The sequence below is a fragment of the Acomys russatus genome, chromosome 2 (assembly GCF_903995435.1).
Source record: "Acomys russatus chromosome 2, mAcoRus1.1, whole genome shotgun sequence".
NCBI classification, from domain to species: Eukaryota; Metazoa; Chordata; class Mammalia; order Rodentia; family Muridae; genus Acomys; species Acomys russatus.
The window spans coordinates 3,407,253-3,427,140 of NC_067138.1; the positions used below are offsets into that span (position 1 = coordinate 3,407,253).

General features: G+C 44.6%; 1 long non-coding RNA gene across 1 annotated transcript in view; it reads left to right on the top strand.

The window, feature by feature from the left end:
- Positions 1 to 14,874: 14,874 nt before the first annotated feature.
- The window catches only part of LOC127199554 (uncharacterized), a 59,488-nt gene continuing 54,474 nt past the window's right edge, over positions 14,875 to 19,888 (top strand). The window contains exon 1 of the long non-coding RNA XR_007831941.1: positions 14,875 to 14,969. This is a non-coding gene — a long non-coding RNA (uncharacterized LOC127199554). The remainder of the gene's footprint in view (positions 14,970 to 19,888) is intronic.

Below are 19,888 nucleotides of genomic sequence, written 5' to 3' on the forward strand. Positions count from 1 at the left end.
GGTCTCTGCTGAGAAGTCGGGTGTAATTCTGATAGGTTTACCATTAAATGTTATTTGGCCCTTTTCCCTTGCAGCTTTTAATATTTTTTCTTTGTTCTGCATGTTTTGTGTTTTGATTATTATGTGGCGGGCAGTTTTTCTTTTCTGGTCAATTCTATTTGGTGTTCTGTAGGCCTCTTGTATGTTTATTGGCATTTCTTTCTTTAGATTGGGGAAATTTTCTTCTATGATTTTGTTGAGAATAGTTTCTGGGCCCTGGAGTCTGATGTCTTCTCTTTCTTCAATGCCTATTATCCGCAGATTTCTTCTTTTCATGGTGTCCTTAATTTCTTGGATGTTTTGTGTCAGGAGTTTTCCAGATTTGGCATTTTCTTTAATGGTTGATTCAATATCTGTGATTGTATCTTCTAGACCTGAGATTCGTTCTTCCATCTCTTGGATTCTGTTAGAGAAGCTCACCTCTGTGTTGCTCGCCTTCTTCTCTGAGGTCTCCTGTTCTCGTTTTTCTTCTGTCTGTGTGTTTATCATTGAATCCATTTTCATTTTCAGATCTTGAACTGATTTTTTGATTTCTTTCATCTGATTTTTTGTGTATTCCTTAGTTTCTTCCATTGCCTCTTTATAGGTCTTCAGAGCTTGAACCGTTTCATTTATTTCTTTCATCTGGTTGTTTGCATTTTCCTGAATTTTTTCCAGTTCCACTCTATGTGCTTCTTTTATGTCTCTCACCTGTTTGTCTGCGTCTTCCTGTATTTGATTACAAATTTTATTTGTTTCCTCCATTATCATCCTCATTACTAAGGATTTGGGGTCATTTTCTTGTATTTCCGTTGTATTTGAGTTCTCTGGGTTGTTTTCTTTGGGATAGCTGGAAACTGGAGACGCCATGTTGTTTTGGGGTTTTTTGCGTATGCTTTTTCGTTGTCCTTTAGACATCTTGCCGTCTTTGTTTTTGTTGGGTAGCTTCCAGAGTTGGATGGAGGGTGTCTGACGATAGATTCACTTATTTTCTCACGATTTCCCTAGGCTGGGAGCTCAAAGCTTTACTGGTGTGGATGTTAGGAGGTTAGCCCTGTTGTTCTGGTCTCTCACAGCCAGTGATCTTCAGCCCCCCTGTGCTGTGGATTCTGCAATTGTTCTGGGTCTCTGAATGAGCGTTGGGTCAGGCCAAGGTATCCACAGCCTTCTGTGTTCCCTGCCAAGTCCAGCCAGGAACACTGGGCCTGAACCATGGGCTGAACTCAGCTAGATTCTCAGGGCCTGTACCATCTGCCAAGCTTAGCTAGGGATTCTGGGCCCAAAATGCGCACAGGGTCCAGCCAAAATTTTTGGGCTGGGACTACGCACCAAGCTCCGCTAGGGCCTTTTGGCCCAAAGTGCGTGCTGTGGTCAGTTATTGACTCAGGGCCCGAACTGACTCCCAATCTCAGCCAGGAACTCTGGATTCAAACTGCACACTGTGTCCAACCAGAGTCTTAGAGCTGGTGGAACCGAGAGCTCTGTCCAGCCTGCGCCACAGCGGGAGAACTGCGGCTGCTCTGAGTTAGCGCCTGTGGTTCAACCAAGAGCTCCGCCCAGACTGTGTCACCACAGGGGAGCTGCTGAGGTGGTGCCTAGGATGGAACTGCGCACTCCACCAAGCCTGCGCCACAGCAGGAGACCTGGGGCTGTTCTGAGTTAGCGCCAATGGTGGAACCAAGTGCTCTGCCCAGACTGTGTCACTGCAGGGGAGCTGCCGTTGAGCTGAGGTGGCACCTAGGGTGGAACTGAATGCTTGGCTAAGCCTGCGCCACAGCAGGAGAACTGCGGCTGCTCTGAGTTAGTGCCTGTTTTGGAACCAAGCGCTCTGCCCAGACTGTGTCACCACAGGGGAGCTGCCGCTGAGCTGAGGTGTTGCCTAGCGTGGAGCTGCGTGTTCAACTAAGCCTGCTCCACAGCAGGGGAGCTGTGGCCAAAGCTGAGTTAGTGCCTCAGGCAGAATTGCTTGCTGGGCTGGGCCAGTACCCGGGACTCTGGGGCCAAACTGTCCGCCGAGACCAGTCTGGGTCCGAAGGCTCCACGCAACCCAAATCCTGCCCCGAGTCCCCTCTCCCACAGCAACTCCCACCAGCCACCACACCAATCGCCTCCACCGGAAGGCTATGAGCTGCAAACCTCAGCCACCGCTGCTGGTGCCGCTGGTGCTGCTGGTGCTGCTGCCTCTGCCACTGCTGCTCCGATCAGAGAAAATCCACGCTCCTCCCGTGTACAGGGGCACGCAGGTCCTCTGCACGCTGGTCCCTCTGAACTGTGGAGCACTCCCCCTGCCATGATGTTCGGACCTTGGTGTTCCTGGCTCAGAAATCTGTGCAATTCTCTGAATTGTTCACTGGAGCCTCCAAACGCGGTCCACACTGCTCACCGCCATCTTGAAAACCCTCCTGAAATTTTTGTTATGTACTTCATTCCATTTTTTTTGACCTTTTCCTGTCTAGCTTATATGGTTAATAAATAGAAATGAAAATCCAGCATTCATACTAGAGTGGAGGTATTTGCAGTATCTGAAGCTTCTGTGAGGTTCTCCCTCATAAGCTTTTCCTTCCCAGAATTCCATTGTCCTGTATTTTCACTTTATTGCCTGTGTTTCTACTTGTAAGCAGTGTATGTTAGCTTTATGTGACCACTGAGATCTATGTCTTTATGGTTAAAATCCAAAGATACAGAAAAGTTGCCAGGCTTTTCTGTACAATAAACTTTTCTATACCTTTTAGCTAGATTCCCAATTTTAATGTCTTATTGTTTTCTTTGTGTCTTAATCTCCATGTATGTATATGTGATATGCATGTACATATCTATGGATATATTTGCTGAACCATTGAAATAAAGTTTTGGAAAAAAGAATTTCCATCTCCTAAAAGATGAGAAATTGAGGATGTTGAGGACACAGCCTGGGATGGTAACAGTTTCCCAGATGGTTTCTCTTCCCAGCACAGATTTCTGAACAATTTGCAACATGGCTGAAAATATCTAATTTCTTACTCATGGAAGTCTGTACCTTGATGGTTTGCTTAGGTGAGTGTCACACGTAGAGAAGGCATGTGGTTAAAGTCTGCGTATTCTTATTTTTTGAAGCCTGTGTATTCTGGCCTCAGCTTTACATATAGAGAAGCCAGAGTCTCTAAAGAGTAACCACACATGCCTCCAGCATGGCAGCACCCAGTGCTGTGTCGGAAAGGAAGAGTCTTCACTGTGCCTGTTTCCTCACCTATGCACCACCTTATGGACTAGACTGCCTCTTTCAAAGACCCAATGACAATGAAGGGTGTGTTGTAGGGAGGTTCACACTGTGCTGGAATCAGAAGACCTGATGAGTAATCTGGGGATTGACCAAGTGAGGCAGTGCTTTTGAAAGGATGTACCCAGGGTCTGACTCCCTCCTGACCCTCGAAAGTTGACTCTGAATCTTAAATGTTCAACTTGTAGCTATAAAAATCAAGACTCACTGAATTTTTACATATACAGTGTAATAACAAGAACAAAATATACACGGGAAAAAGTCAGCCTTTAAATAATCCTAAACAGCAAATCCCATAATTCGTAATAAAACAGTGTGAAAAGGAAGGAAGCTTCTAACCTTTAATTATTCTGTCAGGTCATGAGATAAGGGCAAGTAATTTTAAGATGTTCAACAACTATACTTTAAGCCATAGGTTGCCATTAGTCAGAGTGCTAATTTTTTTTTTTTTTAGGTTTTCCTATGATAGTATTTATTTTCTCCATATTGAGATGTTTAATTCATTATAATTTTTTTGGATAAATTAGTCATCTTCTCTATGCCAGTTTTCATTCTTTTCACTTACCAATAGTCACCTGCAGCACAACACAACACACACACATTGCATACATGTATGTGAGTCACTTGCAGCATAATGCAATGCACACACTTGCTTATGTGTATTTGAGTACATATGTGCATTTACCCCCAGCACATGCAGATTAAGTCAAGCAGACATAATGAGTCATTTCTTGCTCTTTAATTTGGGCTTCAATGAGACTTTTGTCCTACTTTTTTCATTGGTGAAAACTATGGAGAAATATATTAGCATTCTTAAATGCACTGGCCTCACATGTTCCCTTTCTTGCACATGTACTTCCCACCTTGCCAAGATTTTGTAATATCTGCGTGTCACACTCAGATTACAAGGGCCCTGAGCTGGACTCATACTGGCCTCTTGGCTTTATACAGAACTTTGCACAGCCTTGTCACTAGCTTAATGTTAAAGTAAATAATGCTAGCATCCTTTGTCAGGCCTTTGCACTGAAGACCGAGGAAATGGAACCACAGTAAACATGCTGAGACTAAAATCAGGCACTGCTGTAATTATTAAGTCAGAGGCAGGTAAGTGCAATTATTCCTTTACTGAACAAAGACAGATGGGGAGTAGCTGGCTCTGCAGTAAGGGGGCAAGGTTCACAGGCTGGGATGTTTGCTCTGTAAGCCTACATGCCTTCAACACCCACGTATTACCTCCTATGTGCTTTTCCCTTCTGTGCCATTCCTTCTCTTTGTTTTTAAAAAGCAGTGTTAAATTGGTTACAATTTCCTCCCCTTCACATGCTTCTCTCTGTGCTTACAGGCAAGGACAGTAAATTAAGGATATCTAAGAATTTAATGTTCAAAATCACCTTGGATAATTGGCTTAAAGGGTCGAGGCATGCTTTTCTCTCCAGCTCTAAGTCTTAATGCTATTTCTCCTCCGAGGGCACATCTGTCAATAATTGATGGCGCTTTCTTGGGTAAATGAGCTGTTTCCTGGGACATTATAAATCATATTTGGAATCAAGCTTATTTTTCAAGCTGCTTTTAAAGTCCCGATACTGTGCTGACTGAAATAGAAAATGGTAAACGTTTGAGAGAGTCCTGCAAGCTCTCAAGTGCTAACGGCATGAGCTGGACGCAAGAAAACAAGTGGAATTTATACCCTCTGAGAAAATGGTAACGCATTTGGTTTGTCACAGAAGTGTGTAGGTTTGGGAAGGGTCCTTCTAGAAGAAAGTATTGTGTTTCCTGCTACATTCTGGGCACCACAGCCCATGGCTCTCTTAGAGCATCCGGGTCACATCAGACTCACCCGGGCGACATTACTGACCCTCATCCATAGACAAGGAAACTGGGTTTAGAAAAGTTGATGACGTCTTCAATGCATGGAGTGGGCAGTTTAAAGGCTTGAAATTGGTATGGGTTGGATTACGAAGTTGTGGGCAGTCTCCTCTACCTAAAACCAGACATCTTTATGAGCTACCTTCATTCTGAGTTTGGCGGTGTTCTGTTCAATGTTTTCTTATTGCTGAACCACTTCTAGGTCTCTGTTCTGTGTTCCAGTCAGCATTATTTTGTAGAGAGGGCTGCAGCATGGAATTTTAATAGAAGGTTCTGCTGCTAAGAGAAATATGAAAACCACAGCTGGGTGGGAATAAAGATCTATCTTATAAAATAGGGATAAAGACACGCAGGAACACAACTGACAAGTGAGAAGGAGGCGTGGGTGGGCCAAGGGATATTTTTCTTCTTTCTCTGCTCCCAAAGATGTAGCCAAAGAAAATTCTAGAATGGTATCACTTAAACTAAGATTCAGCATCTTAAAATGAAAAAAAGAAAAGTTTTCATTTGCTCAGTCATTAGCTCCTACTAGGCTGTTATCTCCTTTCTCTCGTTTTCTACATCTGTGGGCTGACCATGTTCTCCCACCAGACACTGGCTGTCATGCCCCAAATATAAGAAGTTAATCTGAAAAACAAAATATTGCTTAATTATAAATTTTTGCCATTATTGCATTTTCTCATTTTTTACAAAGTTGGAAAATCATCAGTAATTGATCGGAACATCCCAGTTATGACTTCAAAGGCAAAGTGATAAGAGTTTTTAGGCTGTTAACATGGTGCAGATGGGACTGTAAAATGGCATAAAACCATTTCTAAAGGCTCTTTCAGAACAATTACTTTAGAGATAATGGTTTATTAAGTTTATAATATCTGCCCTTGAGTTTTAATTCTGCTGCTCATTTTTAAACTTTCAAATGAAAGATATAATATAAATCACTTTGCCTGTTTTCTCCCCTCTCTTAATTGTCAGGGCAAATATATGCTGAGTTTGAAAGGATGAAATAGCTGACAGGAGACCAGATTATTCTCTGCTCAGCCTGAGTGAGACGTGTCCTGAAGGTCTGCATGCCCTGCTTCTTTCCTTCTCTTCGTGCTTTGTTTCCTCCTCTCTTTCTACAATCAGTTATTAAAGAAGAAAGTATACTATACCAGCTCCAGAGGTTCTCAGTTTAGCATCTAAACCAGTTTACAGTTCAGAGTGCACGAGGTCAGCCTTCCCATGACTGATAGCACTGGGAACACCATGGACTCTAAAGGACGCACAGCTATTGTTCCTCAGGAAGCCTAGAGAAAATTCCTGATAGATATTGATCTGTGTATAGGTTGGGTGAGTTCTTTACCACATGATACTTCACCCTTCCTTCCTTCCTTCCTTCCTCCCTCCTTCCTTCCTTCCCTCCTTCCATCCATCCTTCCAAAAATTTTATTCACCTCACATCCTAATTGTAACCTCCTCGCCTCCTGGTCTCACCCTCCATCCCTCTTCCCCTTATACCCTGTCACCTACTCCTCCCCAACCCACCCCACCCCAGCACATCAAATCACATCAAGACTGAGTGCATCATTTTCCACTGTGGCCAGGAAGGGTAGCCCCACCAGAGGGAAGGGATCAAAAACAGGCAACAGATTGCAAGTCAGAGACAGTCTCCACTCCTCTTTCTAGGGGACCCACATGGCGCCCACAGGCTACATATGTGTATAATGTCTAGGTCTAGTTTATACATCATCCTTGATTAGTGCACAGGCTCCACAAACTCCCCTGGGACCAAGTTAGTTGACTCTGTTCATCTTCTTGTGGATATTCTGTCCCCTCTGGGTCCTTCCTCAACTCTACCACAAGGCTACCTCCGCTCAGGGCCAAAGTTTGGCTGTGAGCCTCAGCATCTGTTTTAATCTGCTGCTAGGTGGAGCCTCTCAGAGGACAGCTATGCTAGGCTCCCATCTACAAACAAGCATAGCAGAGTATCCTTAATAGTGTTAGGGGCTGGCTCCCTCCCATGGGGTGGATCTCAGGTTGGGCCAGGCATTGGTTGGTCATTTCTACAATCTCTGCTCTATCATGTTTCTTTTCTTTTTTGTTTTTAAAAACATTTATTTATTGGTGGGTTTTTGTTTTGTTTTGTTTTTGTTTTGGGTTGATTTTTGTTTTGGACTGAACGTGTGTGTATGTGATAGTGTCAGATCTTAGAGTTACCGACAATTGTGAGCTGCCATATGAGTACTGGGATTTGAACCCATGTCTTCTGGAAGATCAGTCAGTGGTCTTAACTACTAAGCCATCTCTCCAGCCCCTCTATCTTGTTTCTAATCAGTTATATTTCAACCCATGTGCATCCTTTTGTTTTTCTTGGACTCTGTTGGAGCAAAGATCTCGCTATGATGAAATCAGCCTCACATAGATCTTAACTCTGCAGATACTCTCCTCCCTGACGCCTCCTCTCTTTTTATTTTTTCCTGTTTCCTGACTCTTTCTCTACTTATATTCACTCACTTCCTCATGCTCCTTTCTCTTTAAGAAATTCAGCAACTGTGAACAAAAGAGCTAAATTAGTTTGAGGGGATTTGGGGAAATGTAAGGGGAAAGTTGAGAAGAGAAATTGAGAACCAATAGTGCAATGTAATAATCCTCACTCAGTTTTCTTTGTGGAATCCTCTTCTGATTTTCTGTGATACTTTCAAATTTGATTTTAAATTATTTCTAGTCTGAGATAAGAGGCAAATGGTTTCTAAGTGGTGCCATCTGGGGCAAGCTCTTCTCTCAGACAAGATTGCAAAGGATAGTGCTTGTCTGGACGGTGTAATTAATGCCACTTGGCTCAACACAATCTATTTCTTAATTTTTTTTTTTTTTGGTTTTGGAGGGATTCTGTCTCTGTATCTTTACAGGGCAATAGCTTTAGGCAATACTCTACCATGTAGCAGAGGCTGTATCTACAGAACACTGAAGTGTCAAGGTTTGCTTACCTAGAATTATAATGAGAATTAAATTACAGAGAAAGACTGAAATGAAAATTGCAGGTGGTAATTTTGTCAACCTACTCTTTTTTTTTCAGCCAGCTACCTAATCACATCCAATTTTCTCTGTGGGGCCGTTTTTCCTTCTTGAATCCAGGTAGTGGGCCCACACCATCATGGCGGATCTAACAGGAATGCATCAAAGGGAGTTACCTGCTGGCAGTCAGTGGAGGCAGACAAAGCACATGGGCTCTGGAGCTCATGGGCTCTGGAGCACATGGGTTCTGGAGCCAGACGTGGCTGTTTAAAATTTGGCCTTTGCACTTAGTTTCCATGTGAGTTTGGCCAAGCGATTCACTCTATGGACTCTCTTTTTTAAAAGTGTAAACACAGAACAAATACCGTTCCCTTTGTTCTAGGAGTTTGGAGGATGACATGTGCTAGATGGCTGGCTCCATCTTATTCAGGAGATCACTTTGAAAGGGGGAAGTCACTGGAAGAAGATCAGAATTATTGACTCCCCGACTGAATCTATTCGTTATGTCCTGAAGCCAATAAGGTGAATTAGGGCACCAAGCAATGATACAAGTTTTTCTTGACTCATCAGCAGCGAAACAATCCTGTCTTGGTGATGTTCTTACATTTCGTCTCTGGAGTAACCAATGGCAATGACAGTAGGCTGTATGGTTTGGTAGTCTCTTAGATAGCCCTGGCCAACAACTCAAACAAAGGCTTCCCATGCCTGGTATTGGCTTATTATTAGGTGGTCTTTAACTCTTGGAGGGAGTGTCATTTTGAAGAAGAAGAAGAAGAAGGAGAAGGAGAAGGGGAAGGGGAAGGAGAAGACAAAGAAGAAGAAGAAGAAGGAGAAGGAGAAGGAGAAGGGCAAGGAGAAGACGAAGAAGAAGACGAAGAAGAAGAAGAAGAAGAAGAAGAAGAAGAAGAAGAAGAAGAAGAAGAAGAAGAAGAAGAAGAAGGAGATCACTCTCATATATATATATAATGTCCATTATAGTTTTTTGAGCTAAATGGCTAATAGTATGATTTCTTATGGCCCCTTAAGTGACTCATGTTGTTAAGTTACCTCCCTCCCTCCTTCTCCTATATTTATTTACCTTTCTCCTCCTTCCCCAAGGAGCGCCCCTTTCTTTTTCCCTTCTCAGATTACTTGTATCCTATCTCTTTATTCTCTTCCCACCTTGCTCTCTCCCCTCTCCTCTCCCATTTTTCATTCTAAATCTCAGTAAGAAAGAGAGCAGCAGGGACACTGTGGGGCCATTGGAGGGTTTTAGACATGTTTAGAACAAGCCTCAGGTTCTGAATCACAAAACTCTTCATGATGCCCCACAGGATCACCATGGACTTCCTGAAGCAAAGAATGGAGAAATTCATGTTTCCAAGGTACTTAATTTTACCCATATTCTTAAAGAAATTCTTGATCTTAAAGAGGTTTAAAATCATGTTGGCTCACACTTTTCATATCAGCACTTGGGCTCTCTCTCTCTCTCTCTTTCTCTGTCTGTCTGTCTGTCTGTCTCTCTCTCTTTCTCTCTGTTCTTTCTCTTGTCTTAGAAGAACCTCTGTGAGTTCAAGGCCAGCCTGGTCTGCATAGAGACTGTGCTTCAAATATATAAATATACCTTCTCCAAATGACAAAAAAACCGCACCATGAACAAGAGAGTGTATTGACACTGACCCTAGTACTAATCACAGGTAGAGTTCATATTCCCATATACACACTCTTAAATGTCATTCATCAAGTTGTGTAACTCATTCTCTAAGCATATACTTCTTTTTTGTTGTTGTTGTTGTTGTTGTTTTTCTTTTTCTTTTCTTTTTTTTTTTTTTTTGAGACAGGGTTTCTCTGTGTAGCCTTGGCCATCCTGGACTCACTTTGTAGACCAGGTTGGCCTCTAACTCACAGCGATCCGTCTGCCTCTGCCTCCCGAGTGCTGGGATTAAAGGCGTGTGCCACCACCACCCAGTCTCTAAACATATACTTAGCAAGTAGGTTTGTCCTGGCTGAATTCCTCTTACCAATTTCACATCTTTCAAGACTGCTTATTTTTTTCTAACTGTTTAAAGCATTATTTTAAAATCACTTCTTTTAACATACAAGAAACACACAAAACACAAAGAAAGTTCAGTAATGTCCAAGTACTAGAGTTGATATACTGGGAGAAATCAAAGAAAAGACTTTCCTTAGTGCCCTTGGCAAAGAAGACATGAAGGACACAGCGTGTTGCCAGGCTATGGGTGAACCCAGCACAGACCTAGCTCTCCATCAAAGCACTGATTTTCCTTGTCACGGTCCTGGCTTTGTTCCTGTACTCCTCCTCCAGTTTTGGAAATTACCTCGTTCCAAAATAGTTTTTTTTTCCTTTAGCTTCCTGACATTTTCACTTAGGGAAGAAGCCTGTTTACTCTGTTATATTGTCAAGGCCCTAGGGAGTTGTTATCCTGCAAGGGTTGGGAGTGAGGACCTTCTCAGCATCTGGTTGATTTCGCCTCTTTGCCTATTTTGCTTGGAACCTGAAGACCAGGGTGTGTCTTGGGTCTCTCCAGGACTTGAGTTTGGCTGGCCTCGGGTGTGGATTACTGAGGACTGTTTAGTCTGGTTCCAAGGTACCAACCAATCCTCAAGGGATAATGAAATACTCTAACGCAAACTCTCTGGGTAAAATAAGCTCTGGAGAAAAAAAATATCTGGAACTTTCCATCTCATGTACTTCACTGAGCTCTTTCACCAGTGGATCCGAGGATCCTTTTGCACTGCAGAAGGTCATGTGTGTTGGTACAATTCAAAGAGTAGCAGCACCGGGATTTGAGTTCCTGTGTTTAGGACTGCTCAGTGGATCTGCTGGTAGGGCTTGCCAATGAAGGGCTCTCCGCCTGAATTGGAGTGGGCTAGATACCTGTGCTAGGTGACTGAGGGTCTGTGATGAGCCAGACGTGTGCTGTGTGGCAGAGGCAGACCTGGAGTGAATACACACTCTCCACTAGTGGTGGGGTTGAGGTGCAGTGCTCCCCGCCTCTGCCTCTAGGCTCACATCAGCTTGAGGAACAACTGCCAAGACTGCTTTTTTCCAACCTCTCCTCTTATTTATTTATTTAACTTGTTTGTCATTTCTTCAAATAACTTGATTAACATTCTCTCTTGAGCTTGTATCTAAGTTATTACCCAAAACAAGGATTGACCCCGGGAGGTAGCAGCTTACAAAGGTGTTGAAGCCTGTGTCATTTTTGTGTGTTTGTTTCCTCAGGTCTCTGTCTAGCTTGGACTGGGCAAAAGTCAGGCCCCAAGGACTGGTAACACCCATTGACTTCAATTGGTGGCAGTCTTGGTGCATCACCGGTCATTTCTGGGACACCATATACTTGGTGTTACCCACCAGGCTTGGGCTCACAGTAAGCATTTCCTCTCAGCACTGCACAGTCCACTCAGGGATTTCATGCCCTACCATAAGCTCCAGTTCTCAGAGGTCTCTTTTCTTAACTCTTCTGAAGCATGTCCATCTCCCCCCAATCCTAGTGTCTCCTGAGACACCGTTTCAGAGATCAACTCTAATTTCCCTCTTCATCAGGCCATGTCAATAGCGTATAACCCGGCATTAGATTCAAGCCTTTCTCTTTATTTTTAACCATTTAAACCTTGATAGATAGGCTGCATTCAGCAGTGTTGAGAATCTCTTCAGCCGGATGGTGGCATTGTATACCTTTATTTCCAGCACCTGGTCTACAGAGTTAGTTCCAGGACAGCCAGGACTACACAGAGAAACCTTGTCTCAAAAAACAAAAAATAAAGCACAAAACAAAAGAAAAGAATCTCTTCAAGGTCCTAGAATCCTACACTGGCCAGTCTGGACAGCCTCCTTTGTGAGGTGTGAAGTATATTCCAGAAACTATACATGAAAAAAAATTTACCCCAACAGAACAAGCGTGTCCCCCAATTGTAGATCCTCTTCATCCTCAGCTTCTGTTCCCTGCCCTGTCCTACATTACGTAGTCACTCCCCAGCGCCCTCTTTCAGTAAGTAATTATCTTTTAAAAAATCCTTTAAAATATTTGTTTTTACTTTATTTTTTAAGATTAAATTTTATTTTAGGTGTATGGGTATTTTGCCTCTATGTATGTCTGTAAATCACTTGTGTGGCTGCTGCTCCCAAAGGGGAGGATGCTGAGTTCCTGGACATTGGAGTTACAGATGGTTATGAGCCTCCATGTGGGTGCTATGAATCAAACCCTGGTCCTTGGGAAGAGCAGGAAGTGCTCTTAACAGCTGAGCCATTTCTGAAGCATAAAAAAAAAAAAAAAAAAAAAACTTTTAAAGAGAGTTGAGAATATAAGTTAGCAGAAGAGCATCTGCTTGGTATGTAGAAAGCCCTGGGTCTGATCCTACATGGAAAAGAGGCAGTGTAGAGGGAAAAGTGGATCCCCTTCAAGATCTGCTCTGCCACCAGCCTTGGCTACAGAGCAGGCACAGGAGCAGCCTAGGTTACAAGGGACACTGTCACAGGCAACCGACCAGCAAAACAATTCTTATTTCCACCTTCTGAAGGAAAATTCTCAACTGCTTTTGATATTTCTATGAGCTTTAGGCTAATTTATTTCTTCCACTGTGGTAATAATTTTTATCTTTGTATTCTTTTTAATCTTTCATATTTCTCACCAACATTTTGCCATCCCTGAACTAGATTGTATATTCATAATGTATAGATTTTGTTTTAATTCACCCCCCCCCCCCGCCGCCCGCCCGTCAAAAGCTCCGTTTACTGCTGCATGGTCCTTTCCACCCTAACCTGCTACTCCACCTATTTTGAGAACATTTTGAGTCATTTTCCAGTTGCGTAAGAATCATGTTTTTGTCATTACTTAGAAAATATGTGAGCTTAGCTCCTGTTTCCCTTTAACTTTTAATAGCTGTCAGTGTCATCCTTACTTCACAAACCAGGGAGTGCTGAGGTAGCTCCATGGCAACCGCCAATTTTGCTTCTGCCTTTCTGCGTTGGATGACACTTGGCATCTTGGCCTTTATGCTGGAGAATTACAGGGAAGTTGTTTTAAATGCTACCGTTTCTATGTCTATTTTTAAATAGTTTTCATTATAGAGCGAAATAAAAGGAAGAGGCTCAGGGTGGGTTTCGGTTGTCACTGGTTCTCTCCGTTTACTTCGGCCAATGCGCAATGGCCCCACGTTCGCTGGCCGCGCCTACCAGAACCGCACGTCTGTGGTGCGAGAGACAAACACACTGTGAAACGTGTATTCCCGTTGGGGGAAGCTCAGATAAGAATAGTGAGCTTTGGTTTTTCTCAATTATCCCTAATAGTTCTTCGATTTCTACAACCAGGGGCTTCTTAATTTCTCCTGTCTCAGAGAAGTGTCCCATGTTCACTCCCAGCCTCCTTCCTGGAGTCGGTGCTCTTGCCATGTGCGGGCTGGTCTTATGAACAGAGTCCTAGATGTGATTAAACAGATGGCTGGCTTCGGGTCTTTAATTGTCCTTGTGTTCATCCACTCTTTGCCTTGACTCTGAGTTTGGCCCATGAGCTATAAACAGAGGTGAGGGAAGCAGAGCCTTGAAAACAGCACATGTGTCTGAGCTTGCTCTTGTGATCTCCTGCCTTTGTTAATACAGTGGCGACACTGCTCCCACAAGGGGAAAACACACGCCTGTATAAGAATATCACACTACCTGAAGCTGACCTAAATCACTCTCAGCAACAAAGTGACCCCAGTTATAAAAAGACTCCTTGCAAAGATCAGTTGACACCCAGCTGGCCCCAAACAAGTGATTATACACACGTACGGGATGCTGCTGAAGTTTTGATGCTCATTGAACTTGGAGCAATAAATAATAGGAATACTAGATGCCATCACTGGGTACTTGGATTTATGAGCAGTAGTTCCAGAGAGTGGGCCTGGAGAGAAACTGAAGGTTCAAATTTAACAGTGTGTGGGGAAGGATAACTGAAACTCTAGTAAGCATATTTTGAAATATAGATTCTTAAGCATGAAAAGCTTCTTTGTGTGTGTGTGTGTGCATGTGTGTGTATGTGTGTGTGCTCGTGTGTCTGTGTGTGTGTGGTCATGAGTTGTGTTAGTTAATTTTCTGTAGTTGTGATAAAACACCATGACCAAGGCAACTTATAAAGAGTTTGTTTGGACTTACGGTTCCTGAGGGATAACAGTCCTTCGTGGTGAGGAAGGATGGCAGCCAGCAGGAGACATGGTGGCTGGAGCAGGCTTCTGAGAGCCCACATCCTAACTGCAAGCGCAAAGCAGAGACAGCAAACACAGTGGTTTGAGGCCTTTAATTCCAAAGCCCTTTCCCAGTGATGCACTTTCTCCAGCAAGGTCACACCTTCCAATCCACCGCAGCTGGCACTGGTCAGAGCCAATGGGTGACATCCTAATTCAAAACAGAACAGATTTGGCTCTCAAATCAATAATCCATGGGGAAGAAAATGGCCGAGGTGCTGTGGTTTGCTGGGCTAGGAGGTACCATTTCCATTTTTTCTTAGTCTAAACTGGAATGCCTATTTATGGGTGTGTGTGTGTGTGTGTGTGTGTGTGTGTGTGTGTGTGTGTGTGTGTGTGAGGGAGGTTGAGACAAAGTCTCACTGGGAAGTCCTGGCTAGTCTAGAGCTCACTTTGTAGACCAGCATAACCTTGAACTCACAAACTTGTCCTGTCTCTGCCTCCCAAGTGCTGGGATAAAGGTGTGCACCACCACACCTGGCGGGGACACTCAATGTCCTTCCTCGCCTTTCAGCACTATCAGCAAAATGTTGGTGTAACTCACAGATTCTGCGCAAGCTCCTCGGGAGGCACATATTTTCCAGGCCAGTTCTCTGATCTATGTATTGATAAGGTAAGCATATTTGGCCAGTCATATGGTCTACAGAACAAGAGCCAACCTGAGGATGGCAACGAAAGATGATGAAGCTCAGCTACCTCTACTAATGTCTATTTATTTAAATTACTTTATTCTCTTTCTCTCTCTCTCTCTCTATGTGTCTGTCTCTCTGTCTCTGTCTCCCTTCCTCTCTCCCTCCTTCCCTCCCTCCCTCCTCCTCCTTCCTCTCTCTCTCTCTCTCTCTCTCTCTCTCTGTGTCTGTCTCTCTGTCTCTGTCTCCCTTCTTCCCTCCCTCCTTCCCTCCCTCCCTCCTCCTCCTTCTTCTTCCTCTCTCTCTCTCTCTCTCTCTCTCTCTCTCTCTCTCTCTCTCTCTCTCTCTCTCTCTTTCCCTCTCTCTGTATAAGTGCAGGTGCACTCCTACCATAGTGTATGTCTGAAGGTCAGAGGACAGTTTTGAGTAGTGGTTCAGAAACTTCCACCGAGGTCTCCACTGGTTGAACTCAGATTGTGAGGCTTGCGTCTTAGGTGTTTTTGCACACGAAGCCATCTTGCCAGCCGGGTCTCCCCCACCCCTCAGGGACTTTCAATCCCATAAGTTTGTTCGATATGTCAGAAGACCTTTATGGCTGACATTCCACACTGAGGGTCCGGAGTGGAGCATGCAGAATGACGAAGGTTATCAAAAGTCAAGCAAACATAGGCCAAATCCGAGTCCTAAAGGTAAAGGTTGCTTTACCCCATGGTTTCCCTTGATCTTTCCTCTTCACCAGATTTCTCTCCTTATTGCAGAGGGAAAGAAATGGAAACTGATAAAACAGACAGTGGCTTTAGAGCTCTCAAGAACCCCTGGAACCAAATTCTAAGTGAGCGATGACTCAAGTCATAGGCATAAAGCTGCTGAAACTAAATGGAAGCAGAGGAGCCGGTGCTCCAGGGAGCATCGTTGCAGTGCCAGAAACTGTGGCTCTGCTCTGCTTCCGGAGCCCCAGAGCATTAGATGTCTCCTTTTCCTTGAAGTTATCAAGGTCATACCTATATATAAGTTTGGCAGGAGAGTATAAAGGAAAGTGCCATAAATTATTTCTGTGCTTAGGACATCTAATTTCCTAGCCTGCCTCTTCTCTTGCTAGTTTGGAAGGCAGAGCTCTCATGCAAAGATGGGTATCACAGAAAATTTCCTGGACTTGAAACAGATTTTCCTTGAATACACAATGAATTCTGTTGGTCTTTAAGATTACAGCCCCTACCCTATCCAGGATAAGCGTTCCATGTGCATGCCTGGAGACGTAACAAAGATTCTCATACCTCTCAGCTTGGAGCCGTAGGGCTGGATGGCCCCAGTGGCTCAAGGACACAGAGCATAGCGATAGAACCTTCTGCAGGACTCACATAATGACACACACATTTCAGAGGGCAGAGGAATCTGGACATGTCAAAGGGTCCAAAGGTCATGATAAGGGGGTGTAGCCACCAGTGGTGGTCCAGGTCATGCTGTCCAAAACTAAGTAGATGAAGTGAGGGGTACAGGCTATCAGTGGAGGCCAGCTGGAGGGGCCTCAGGTGGAAGGGGCAGGTGTTCTGATTGCATGTGTCGGTGGTGCTCAGCTCTCAACCACTGAAACACTCCTTCCCATATAGCTGCGTAATCATTGGGGCTTCACTCAGTCCCATGGAGGAAGGAACAGTTCGTGAGCAGACTCTGCACACTAATGATGTAAGAACAGGCTTAGCAGAATGGTTGAGCCTATGTGGGTGTGGCCAGACCACTTTCCTATGTACAAAAGACTTAAGATAAAAATGAACTTCAATTTTTAAAGACGAAGCTCGGTTATCTGCAAATATAAGTGTGTGGCTACAGAAATGATGCACACTTCGTTTTCACAAGAGACTGGAACAGAACTTCTAGAAAGCAGGTCTAATGATTTCATATAGAAACACAAAGTGATACTATTGTACAGCCACATGGTGAGGGGTTACTGTATTCTTTCACATGTTAAACCCCTGCCAGGGATGATGGACCTTACTGTCACCATCACACTTCTGGCTCACATGTGACAGTCTGCGTTGAGGCCCCCAGGCCCTGCTTACTGTAGCTGTGGGATAGAAGAGTCTTCAGTCAAGGGCTGGCTACCTCAGAGACTAAATCTTGGCAGCAAACCACTTTACCAAATGACTGGAATATCCAATGAATACTCGCGTCCAGTTGGCATTGGTATCAGATCATTCCATTGGCTAACAAACTCCCTACTGATGCAGAGACCTTGAAAATAAAAGTACTTAGAAAACGCACACGAGACAAGATGCGCACAGATGCCCACAACAGTGCAGCCACTCATATCAGGGTGCGCATGCTACAGGACATTGCTCATCAGAAAAATAAAATTACGAAGCAAAATAGAAAAGCCGGGTGATGGCGTCATACACCTGAAGATCTCTGTGAGTTCAAGGCCACCCTGGTCTAGAGACCTAGTTCCACGACAGTCAAAGCTATACAAAGAAACTCTGTCTCACCTCCTTCTAAAAGAAAGAACCTGTGTGCACTTGCATTGAATCGCAGGCTCCCCTACACACACACACACACGCGCCGCCACACCACATACACGCCCCCACGTGCCCCTGCACCCTCCGCCACACCACATACACGCCCCCACGTGCCCCTGCACCCTCCGCCACACCACATACACGCCCCCACGTGCCCCTACACACACACGCACCGCCACACCACATACACGCCCCCACGTGCCCATGCACCCTCCGCCACACCACATACATGCCCCCACGTGCCCCTAAACACACACGCACCGCCACACCACATACACGCCCCCACGTGCCCCTGCACCCTCCGCCACACCACATACACGCCCCCACGTGCCCCTGCACCCTCCGCCACACCACATACACGCCCCCACGTGCCCCTGCACCCTCCGCCACATGCATACCCTCCCCACCCCGACCCCGTACACACATTTTTAAAGTGTTTCAAATGTGGAGAATGTAGGAAGTACACCTAGTGAAGATGCTGTGGGCGTGTCTCTGGCAGGCCCTGCCCTTCCTTCATTCCCTCCGCCTTAGCTTACATTCTTACAGCTAGTCCTTTGGGTCTACTCCGTTATTTGGCCACTTCCTCCTCCTGAGGCTGACTACCGAGGGAGGTCCAGCTATCACAGTATTAGAGTCCAGCAATCAGAAGCCCTCTTTGGCTCACCTAATGAACACATCCAGTTAAAATTAAACACCTCAACCTAACACCCCCTTTCCCTTTATAAATCCCATTTTCCTTGCCTCCCCTCTATCCAGAGACAGTCCTTTTTCCTACTGGACAAGCACCCTTCCACCCCTTCCTTGCCCCTTTTCTCTTCCCTCCTCTTCCTTGTCCTGTTTCTTCTGTCTTTGTCCCTTACCCCTGCCCTTTTGGCCCTCTGGGGCAAGTAAATCTCCTATGTGATGAGACCTTGGTCTTAGGGTGTCTTGTGCCAACTCTGAGGTTCTGCTCACCCAGAGTACTATAAAAACATCCGGGAAGAGTTGAAATGTCACCAAACCTTCCTAAACATGCTAACAGGGACTTTCATTAAAACTGCTTAGCAACTCCAGGAGAAATATTTAAGCCTACTTGACATATGAGGAAACTGTGGTGCAGGAAACTTCTGTCTACATGCCAAGCACGGTTGACTGTGCTTAGAAATCGGCTCCTCTAATATTGCTGAACCAGTAACATAGTAGAGCTGTTTTTGTTTTTTTTAAACCACTAACTCTAAGCTCTTACGACTTTAACAGCGTTCTTTATAGGCTTTATAATATCTTGTTGGGTAGTTTGGATTCCTTCCTTATTCTTACTGGTGTTTCTGATAGGTAAGGTTTCATAAGATAGATTTACATTGAATTACCAAAGGGCAGTGATGTTAGGAATACAAAATCCTCATGTAGCCGTACATTAGGCAGTGGGCGGCCGCGTTGGCTGTACAATGGAATCAACTAGGCAGCTTACAAATCATATTTATAATCGAGTCCCACCTTTGTCCAATCAAACTAGCTCCCCAGGGTGGGGGTAGAGTCTGGGTACTCCTCTTAAAAAAAAAAAAAAAAGATAATAGATGATTCTACCATTTAAGCAGGACTGAGAACCCATTGGCGGAGGCTAACATTTCACCTCACTAAGAGTCAGTTTGTAACAGGATAAGGCAATTAGCACAGGTGCTAAGTCAACGCGCTAAGCACCTTATCAAGGCAAGTTATCACTAGCAGGTGGCAAAGGGAGGAATGCTAATCAGTCATCAAGGAAGGCTGCGGGGACCCGCTGCACAGGGTGCTGTTCCGGACTTGAGAAATGAAGGAGCTCTCAGCTGTATAACTGGCATCGGAATCTCATATTGCTTCCAATTTTAAAAATGAGAAGAGGGAAAATAAGTGGCGAGGCGCTGTGGGAACTGATGCTCTGAGGTTTCTCTGTGCTTTAATATTTGGGAAACAGTCTTTGATCAGGGAAGAGATGTCTGCATATCAATAGAACTGCAGCCCGACGTATCAGCACGTGCTCAGCGGTGGTAATCCCTGCCCAAGAGGAATTTATGTTGTTATCTTAGAAGACAGAGCCTATATCCAGAGGGGCCTTAGCATCACGTGACTGAATCCACAATGTATTTGTCCTAGTTTGCTTTATGTTGTTGTGATAAACACTGTCACCAAAAGAGTGTGGGGGAGAAAATGGATTTGGCTCATCCTTTTGGGTCATAGTCCACCAGGGAAAGACCTCAAGCCAGAACTGAACAGACGCATGGAGGAACAGTGCTTACTCCTTGTGGCTTGCCACATCTGCTTTCTTATGCCACTCAGGACAGCCTGCCCATGGGTGACACTGCCCACAGTCAGCTGGGCCCTCCCACATCAGCCACTAATCAAGAAAATGTCTTGATTGCTTCCCATTCTCGGGACCA